This window comes from Cyphomyrmex costatus, unplaced genomic scaffold (genome assembly GCF_001594065.2).
Source record: "Cyphomyrmex costatus isolate MS0001 unplaced genomic scaffold, Ccosl1.0 scaffold187, whole genome shotgun sequence".
Taxonomy (NCBI): Eukaryota; Metazoa; Arthropoda; class Insecta; order Hymenoptera; family Formicidae; genus Cyphomyrmex; species Cyphomyrmex costatus.
This window is the reverse complement of record NW_017275900.1, coordinates 266,530-277,398: the sequence shown is the minus strand read 5'-3', so window position 1 is coordinate 277,398 and position 10,869 is coordinate 266,530.

The following is a 10,869-nucleotide window of genomic DNA, read 5'->3' as shown; positions in this document are numbered from 1 at the left end:
CTGACCGTCGTTTTTCCTCGACGTGGCGCTGAATCTCTGACTGTATCACAAAATTACATTTCAGTTTACGCTGTAATATAGGTATGTGCACTGCACGCGCGCGTAAGAGCGGTGGTGCGTACTCCTGAGATAGAATTCTGCACGGGACGACGATGATTAACCGTGAGGTCGATCGGTTACGCCGTATACCGGTGCGGTGTGTCCACGTCAAGCCACGCGAAAGTGGCCGGTCGTCCATTGCCGATTATAGGCATCCGAGGGCTCCATTCCTGAGGAGACGACTCTCCCGCGTTTTCTCGCCTCTACCTCCTCGCCTCGCGCGAGCGCGAGCGCGGAAGAGAGAAAGGAAGAGAGTTATACATTCGCCACATATGGCGTGCATGCGTATGCGTCAACATCGGTATATATAATGTCGATCTTTCCTCTACTCATCCCTATACCTCTCTCGGAGCATTTTTCCGGTCACGAATGAGTACGAACGAAGTACTCTCGCGACCTTCCAACTCGCATACCTGCGGGCAAATGTGCGCTTGCGTCCGTCGACGTGTGGTCGACTGCGAGATGAACGATAAATTAGGGTCGACCGCATCGTGACCGCTGAATTGCCAATTATCAATTAAGATGATTCGCGAACGCTATGGTCATCGGTTCAAACGATTATGCTGAAAACTCGTCTTTTACGTAATGCTTTTACGTGTGTTAATCATAGATTTGGTCTTCTCGCCGTACCTATACTATTAGCAGTAGAGAACTGCTAATAATCTCTGAAATGCAGAAACTTTAATTTTTCTATGCACTCTTTGATCAATTTTATTTTATTCCAAGATCTTAAAAAGATTTAGGTCATGATAAAGTTAAAATCAACAATTGTGATTAATTAAAAAGTAACTTTTAATAATCATTTTTTGGAGTCACTTGGACGGCGTTTTAAAGTCATTGCGATTTTTTGTTCTATATACTTGAGATTTCTTTGGCTAGCTAGAAAAATTTCTCCCGTTGACATTTATACGTTTAACGTGTATTATATATATGTTCTCGCAACGTGGTAACGCAAGTTTCGTTTCGCGATCGAGATCGGGGCGGACCGAGGAAAGTCACGATGAAAGAAAGAGGGGGAGCGGCGTGTATAAGCCACCGGGATACATTTTCCCTCAGCAGTGAGCATCTCTCTCTCTCTCTCTTTCTCCTTCGTACTTTCCGCGATGCTCGTCCTTCTCGTTACGTCTCGGTTGCTACACCGCGCCTTGGTCTTTCCACCTTGTGCATTCGCCGCTGTTCGCCGCCCAGAAGCGGAGTCTTCTTCGACCTCTCGCGGCCGCCAAGTTTGCAGGCGCCATTACTCGCTCTCTTCCCCTACCGTTGTCCTCCGCCACCATCCCTCTTTCCGCGTACTCCACCTCTTCTACTTCTACTACTACTTCTACTTCCAGCATTTCTTCTTCTTCTTCTTCTTCTTCGTAGTTGTCGTAGTCTTCTTCTTATCTCGCTCGTCTCTACGAGTCAAGGACCGTTCTCAAGGAGGTCGCTCCTTTTAACCGAGCGTGTACTACACTCGCGGTCTTTGTCTCCGCGAATCGTCTCTTTACATAGAACACCACCAACTATGGGTTACGTTACGTTATAGGCATTCTTCAGCGGAGTTATATTCGCAAGATGGTTTTGTTCGATACAGCTCACTTAATTTCGTTGGATCTATTTACTTGTCGATTAGTTTTCTAAGCCTGCGTGTTGACAACATAGCGTAGGGTTATTATGTGAGGAACATGTGATTTCTATATATATAAAATTAAAACGCGCGATTATGCGAAGTTAATTATTGTCCTATTAACTTCACACATATAAACACAAATACAACCTGTAATATTTATTTTTAGTTAAGTTTTTTAATTTATTTTCAAATATATACCATATATGTTAATTATTAAATAAATGTACTTTTTAAGTTGATTTGTGTGTGATAAATGAATTAATAGGAAGAACGCGTTGTATGTGTCATTACAAGAAATGGAAAAAAGTCACTCAATGGGATTTTAATTTTAAGACCATCTTTAATGGCTGCTTTATCAGATGGTTTTATCTAAAGATTGCTCAGCAACTTTTATGATCGGGATAACTGGAGAACGATACTCGCGATTAGATTAATCGGAACACACACACACTTTCGCGCGCGCGTGCGATGTCTATTACTACCTTGTTTTAGTTATTATTAAGGTATAATGAAAAAAAACTAATCTCTTTTGATCTTATTTTTAATTTCTTCCATATTTTTTCATTCTTACTTTAAAATATTGATTAAAATCTGAAGAAAAAAATTTCAATTATGGGGAAAGTGGGGCTGAGGTTCCGATATTCTGCGAGAAAACAATCTCGTCTATCACTGCACTTCATTATGATCAGTAATTGCATACTCCCGAAGAGCGCTTCTGATCATATTTCCTTTCCTGCTTCCCTTCCAAGGGCATAAAAACTTAGTCGTACATTCGTCACGCATTGGTGGCTAACTATAGGCCTTGGACAGGTACAACCTCTATGCTAGAGAAGCTCTCCGCTTCGAGAGAATGCGTCTTCGAACGCAGTCGCGCATCACTGATCTAATTGGGCCTCAATCGAAGGACGTGTGTAACACGTACGATTTAATGCGAGGGGCGCAACGATTTGCACCTGCGCTCAAGTAACAATTAATGCAGATTATTCGAATATTTTGTTTTATTTTGTGCTACAGTCAAGATCTGTGATGTAAGAAAAAGGGGAGAAAGGAAGAAAATGCAGAATAGTTGTGTAGTTTAGTTCGCGCGCGCGCAGAGGTATCAATCGCGTGCAATTAAATATAATTTTTCCTTATTATAACTTGTAATTACGTTACAACAGGAGACGCGTATACGAGCAGTGTCGCTTTTACGCATACCGTTATATAGGAAGCGTTTCGATCTCTCGAGGAAAACGGACTATCGAAACAAATTAGCGGCAATTTCTAAGTACTCGCGATGCCGCGATTATAACATATGAGGGATGCAAGTAGCAATTTCAGTTTTCCAATGTTATGTTCCAATGCATCTGTATGATGACGAGAACTCCTCGTCTTGGGAAAGATACCCGACACCGCTTCCCTCGAGCCACGAGTCGCTGTGCTCGTCAAGGGAGTCGGAGGGAGAGGCTCTCGGCATTGCGTAACACGTTACAAGCACGCTCTCTTCCGCTCGTGCGGATTTTATTGCGAATTCCGCGACTCGCCGCCGATCGACGGCAGGATTTTAAATATATCGCTGTCGATGCAGCGCGCGTTGATGATGATTACGGAAAGGTTGTGTAATTTATATCTCAAGTACGTGCGATGCGCGCAGCATTTGCATAAGGCCGATCAATAAGACTCGGCAACGCGTTGCGTGTATTATTCGCAAATCACGTTTATCCGAGTCATCGCGTGATGATGTGTACGCGCACGGCGCATTGTGGAAACGGTAAAGCCATAGCGATTTCCGCGACGGCAAGGTGCGATAATGATGAAAATAAATAAACGTATTTGCATACGAACGACTGCCCGACCGCGGACGTCCGCGTAATTAATCATTATATATTCCGATACTTGCCTATATAACTGTAAATACTTGTCTTGCGATTTAAGAAATTCTTGCAATCTCCAATTATTCAGATTTTATGCGTCCATGCAAATTGCTCAACGACACTTTGAAAGCTGTGCTGGATTATATTTTACTTCCCATTGAGACTAAAATATTCAATCATTGAAGCAATTTCTTTACGCAAAAATAGATTAAAAAGATGAATGAGGAGTTACTTGACGATCTTCACTTCCATTTGAAGTCTTAATAATAATTAGCAATCTCTTTTAGAGAGAGAAAGAGAGAGAGAGAGGCAGAATGAATTCATTTTCTATGTTGTAAAAATGTACAAGACAAAATGCGCGCGGCAGAGTGAATCGTAGGAATTTTAACCGCACGTTCTTCATCATTCGCTGACGGGGCGTATTTCTTGGAAAAAAAAATCGTAGACAGGATCTCGCGGGAACGACCTCGGCTTCCGGATCGCCCGTCTATTAATCGCGCGATATTAACTCTCCTCGCGACAGGACAGCGCAATGTATGCGACGCGACCTGCAGTCGTGTAAGTACTATAGTAACTCGCGATTCGCGCGACGTAACGCCGAAGATGTAATTCCCCACGATAATATTTCCACGCGTCTCTCTCTCTCTGAACGTGTTCTCGCGCGTAGATTCTCCTCACGACCTTCCACCCCTTAACGGTTACGACGCAATTATTTCAGCTTCGAGATGACGGTGTTAGAGAGGGTCACGGAGGAAATTACTTTTCGTGTCTTTTCCGGAGTTCCGCGACGCGAGAGAATCACGTGTATTCTCCATTATACGGATAATTCGATTATTGTTTCATTGACTGCAGCCGTCACGCTTCTGCCGATAATGATCATCGGTGACGGTCGCGAAGGCAGGCGACGACAATTCCATCCTGTAGCCTTGTCTACGACCAGCTTGCGACTCACACAGAAACGTGAAAGCCAACATTGTAAAACATTGTCCAACGATAACCGTGCTGTATCTAATTGCGCGGAATATTATTACTTGTTCGTATATCTATCGATTTTGAATGAGTACAAAACTTTTTACGTTTAAAACAATATGAGTAATAATAAGGGCAATGAGCCAAATACTGAACGCAAATTTTATAATTTATTTATGTTTTTGTTACACTGAAGATGACCCGATCAGAGTCGAAACGTCTGTATTAAAGTTTAAATTTTACGTTATACTTAATTTGAAAATTTTTTCTTGCACTTATTGGGCCTTATTTTATATTATTTTTACGTTTGTATCATCATGAATACGTTTATTGGCCGATCGACACCTCTGCGTGATCCTTTATTGTATATACCATACATACAATAACGCCGCGTATAGACTTTGGAGTGTTTTTTCAGCAAAAGTAATCGAAGAGGATTTTACTTTATGTCTTTTCTTATGCCGACTCTTGAATTATACATCTTACGAGTAGTTAAAATTCACACCCCTCGTCAATTTTAATTATTTTTCATATTTAGCCTTTTCCAATAAGCATACATCTTATTTTTTGCTCTATTCTTATTAAAAAGATATTGCTACAAATACGATTTATTTTATGAACTTTTTTTGCAGTGCGTATAGTCCATAATTGATTTCCTGCTTCTAATAAGCCAACTATTCTCTTACTTACTGTCCGAAGCAATGTGTGTAAAAGGGTGTACTTATAATACAATATTTCTTCTTTTTGTATCAAGATTTAGTTGTTTTGCTCTTGGCGAAACAGGTACATCCTGGTTATATAAAGTTAGATTACATCCTAATTTCCTATCTGCTTAACGACCTAGCGGGACAATCTATACGTAAGGTGTAACATTATTGTGGAGGATATAACAAACGACGTCTTCACTCCATCCGCTATCTTGCACGTGGGACGATCAATAATTTTCGTATCGAAGGATAAGATAGACAGAGACAACTAGATAAGGACATCTATCGCTGCTACTGTAATTATATCGTATTATAAGAGAGAAGAATCACACTATTACGAGCTGAATCACGAAAACCGGTAAGAGAGAATCCGGATTCTGAAAGTAAAATTGATAGTCTGTATGTATGTATACAGCATGTCTTTAAAGTGTGTTCCCAGGTCAAAAAAATTCTAAAAAATGAATTCATATATCAACTTTTATTTAGTTCAACTTTTATGCCAGTTTTTATTTATACTAGATTTTACACAGTCCTCTCCCACTTAATATATTAAATACTAAATACAATAGAATAATTGTATATAATTAAATACAACAGAATAAAATAATAAGATGTGTTAGAAAATCATCAAATTTAAATTCGAATAGTCAGCGAGCGATAAGAAAGAAAGAGAGAGAAAGGCTTTAAAGCGTATGAGCGTTGTCATTTACAATACACATTTATGCTATCAGCGTGATATTCGCATCGAATGTATATTGTTTGTCGCATTCCTTTCTTTTCTGCTTCTTTTCTTTCGGTTGCCGTATAGCAATGAAATGAGTTATTCTTCTGAGTCGGAGTAATAAGTACACTGTGAGCTCTCAGTTTCTTTTAGTATTTTTGGAGTTTAAATACTATTGTTTAGAATATTTATTCTAATTCTATAGTTATTCTGAGTTACACGGCAATCATTAAAAAGGTTGTATTTTTTATCTATATGGCATACAACAGTGTGTTTTCATTGTTTGAACTCTTTCATTCTCTTTCTATTTCACGGTTATAGTTGGTTTTTAAATGGCAAATAACCGTAACGATTTATTACTCAATTTGATTCAACATACTAAAAAAAACCTACAAATGAATATTGAAGACTTAAAATATAATACTATAGAAGGAAGTCACTTTTCACAATCACATCACATTCAACGAATAGAGGTATTTCAACAAGGCATATCAAACTGTTTTAAAAAGACGAACCTTATACTTAAATCAGTCATCCACTGAAAGGTATCATAAAGTTTCATACATTACAGTAAGTAAATTCATGTTTTCTTTCTAATTCATTTCTTTACTTATTTTCAGCATTTTTTATAAAAAACAATTATAACTTATCTTGCAAATCCATTATATCCACTACTCTTTGACAATTTTACTAATCTCTAGTTCTAAAAATCTGTATCGTTCTTAATAAAAATAGTAACATTTCTAAATAAATAGTTATGTATAAATTAATAATTTCTTGTTAACGATTTCAAGTTCATCTTTATTCAATGTTCTATTTTTAAATTGTTCGTTATTGACTATATATAGCTCATTTTAAAATAAGAATATTGCTTTACTGATTCTGATATTCAACGCACTGTGATTATAAGTTTCATTTTATCTATATCTTGTGAACATTTCATCAAATTATATTAACATATTTCCTTACAATAAATTTCAATTGATTTTTACATGTTTCAATATTTCTTTCCTTTCAGTGAATTAAATAGAAGAAATTTCTCTAACAAGGTGATTCTCGTCGTTTCTCCAAAAATAGCAAAATAATCCTATTTGTGCGTATACAGGCGCATTTGGGCATGTTGGAATTTTTTTTCATATGTATTAGGTATAGAGAGGGTGCTCGGTACCTACTATCTTAATATATTGTGTTCTTTTACTCATCACCTCTTTTTATAATTTAATGATAGATATATGGTGAACTTTTGTACTCGTAGAAGAGTCTTTCTTTTACGCAACAAAGAAACACAAAAGTTGTTGCTTTTGTTAGTTGCTGTGGGAAGCATTTGAACGAGTTACGTTTATTGCATCATTATTACCGTCCCTACCGTAACTCTAAGTATAAATAAAGTACAAATTAGTTCGGTCCGTTTTCCAAAAGATAATCGCCTCCAAAAACGAATCATTTTTTCGAGATGGAATTCGAAAATTGTCTGAGAGATGGGAAAGGGTAGTAGCCAGCGATGGACAATGCTTTAATTAATCTGCTCATTCATTTTGTTTGGAAATAAATGCATTTTTAAAGACAAAAAACGGACCGAACTAATTTGTACACCTAATATCATTTCTGTATAGTGCAGAAAACGTTAATTTTTAAAAGTACTCAAATCATGCCTGATGGATCCAAATTGTTTCGAAACTTTTAAATAAAACACCGAATTTACAGTTGACATAAATTTACATTATAATGCACTTGCACACACAGCTAGGATCGTTTGTCAATTTTGGTCAAACGATAGGTCATAGTGATCTATCACCTTCTGTATTTATCTAACCTGCAAACTTTTTTATCTCCCACGATAAAATTAGCGCTTGAGTCAGCTCAAAGCGATTCCGAAAGAAACTCGTATATAATGGCTTCTAGTTGTATCGCGATTCTATTGTATTTATCGAGAGAGGAGGTGACTATTTAGAAGCCTGTAATATAAACTGATATCTGAATTTGTTGATTCTTTTAGAATTTTTGTTTAAAAATTTGTCAAACATATTGTGTTTATACATACGTTTCATATATCATTTCATTTCGATACGTATCGGTGGGAAATAAAAGTGTAACAGCTGTCGATGCAGTGCTTCGCCGATATATTGAACAAACGTTCCAAAACCGAGAAAAAAATAGCTTTACGATACATGCCGTTAAAACGGTGAATTTTCGCAACCGCGGCAATCAATTTGCCGTCTCGTCACAATAGGCAACACGTGTTAGACGGCGCGCGGTAAGATTGCTGTAATTTACCGTTTCGCGCTAGTCATCTAGGCGTGTATACGCGTTACTGCCAAACCAATAATAATGCGTTATTTCCGCGCTGGCTATGTACTATAACGTCTTAAGTACCTCATCGTCCGATAATATGAACGATTCTCTGACACCGCGTTCGTTTTCCGTGTATTTCCTTGATCGCATCGCTGTTATTCACAAGGAGATTCCCCTTGTGACTCATTTCCCTTTTAACTGTTACACAGTGTGTCCACAATAACGCAACGTTTGTAATCAGTGCGAGAGAGATAGTTATATTGCTATAGACCGCGAGATATAATCTTGTTTCAACTTGAGTCACGTCGAAGCTGTAAATAGAGTTTATCCCTTTAACATTGTGTGAATGAAACGTAATTGCATCTTATTCAATTGAATCTTGATGACTTGCTAATTAATGTAATAAAAATATATTATAACGAAAGAGCATCGCCTCAATGATACTTTTGATTTCGATGGAATTTCCCAGGATTCTCATTGCATTTCTTTTTCTTTACATGGCGTATTTTTATACGACGTCGAAGATTTTCAGTTTCTTCTTTTCTTCTTTTTGATAATGAATTTCTAATTATTTGAGATCTAATTTCATCACCGGTATGGAAATTATATATTCTATATCTTGAGTATATTCCAGGTTGTAAAAGATTTTAAAGATGACGGCCATATCTATAAGAGGAGCTTGACTGGGATTATTATATTATATAATAGGCATTGATTATATCCTGCATGTCTGACGCGTGACGGCAAAATCACAACGATCGATTACGTGAGTCCCGCATCGAACGTCCCGCTTATACGAGCCTTAACTGGACATCGTGCGTCACTCAGCGAGTTCAATGCTTGCAACAGATCGCGCGAGCGATCTCGTAGCACTCCTGTCACTGGTCTTCCCATGTTTAGGGACAACACCCGTTAGCGCGCATTGCGCATATAGAATGTACGTGAGCGAAGAGAAATTTCTGCGACGGATCGATAGACTCTGATGTAAATGAGCTCTAAATTCCGTACACCTTTTTTTTCACACGCTTTCTGTAAATGTATACCGTTTCTAAAACTTTCATTTTCCAGTTGAAAACAATCGAGTGATTTTTTTCAACAAGTTTCTTTTAAACGCACTATAATATTTCAAAGAATCAGATCTTTTTAAAAGATTTTATATCTATTAGAATTACGCATATTCAATTATTATTTCAATTTAAGGAATGATAAAATTCATATGTACAGGTATCAGTGTACATGATTCGTCGACAATTAATCATAAGAAGAGTTGGGCATGAAAAGTCTTTTTTTTTTTAATATTAAAAAAAATAATTTAATCTGGTATTAAACAAATATAATCACTTTCTTATTTAAGTATACTAAATTATCTATAAGATCCATTTAACAGAAAAATAATATTTAATCATTAACTGGAGATTAATCGTCATCCTTTTATAATTCAGCTCTTTCAAAACAACATGGTTTTGAAAAAGCTACAACCTGTTTTGAAAGAACCGAAAACTAAATTATTTAAGTTTTAACGTAAAAATAAAATCAAAATGTTATCCTATAACAAACAGAACTTCTTAGGAAATTAATAAAATGTGGAAAACAAGATATAATATTTCTAATTAAAAACACTTACTGTTTTATGTTGCCGTCTTATAATAAAGAAATATTTGCTTGAAATATTTACAAGGATGTTCCTTGGAGAAGGAAATAGTGTATATCTGAAGACAATTTTATACTGTGCACTGACAGAATCACATCCCTAGGTATGCAATAAAAGAACTGGCTCTTTCATAAAATTATGTGTAAAAAAGCTAATCACAGAATCTGATAAACTAAAATAAATAAAAAAATATGTAACTATACGTTCTTAGTTACGTTAATGTATAATAGCATTCGATAAAAGAATGCTTTTTCCAAAAGCTAATCGCAAATAAATGAAATTTTACTCAAGAAATGTACTTTTTGTAGCGACAATTTCGCATCTTCTCTACGGCAACACCATTTTGACGATGACTATCAAATGTATATGGACGACGTAGCATCGTCAGCACTGTTATCAAATGAAAATATTTTAAAACTTTTGGGAACATTCAGTTAGTTGAAATACAAAATGGCTCTTTCAAAACGTGTCTCCTTCATGCCCACTCTCCCCTGCATATACGTCCGTTATACATATACTTCATTTCAACTCGGCAATTCCCACACGAGCAAGATGATCCGTTTGCAGTCCACATCGTTTGTGGGATTTCAGCGCGTGGGAAAAAAGCACGCAGAGCAAATCGTTGTAGCTAATACGGCAATAGAAACGTCAATTACCATAGAAGCTGACAGTTCGTATCAAATGAAGAGGCTTGTCTCTATTCAGTGGTAATCATTGATGAGAAGCGGCTTGTTGGTGCGTTATAGGATTTGATTTTATTCGAATGTTCTGTTTGTCAATTTCTCAATTTATTAGTCCTTGTATGCCCTAAACAATCGGGCTTACAGTTTTGTTTTTGCAAACAAAATAAAAGTAACAAAAATATGATATTGTAAAGTCGGTATTATAAACAAGCACAAAATAAGATGTACAATCTTTATTAAATAATATGATTAACGTTTCGTAATTGATTAATCATATTATTTAAT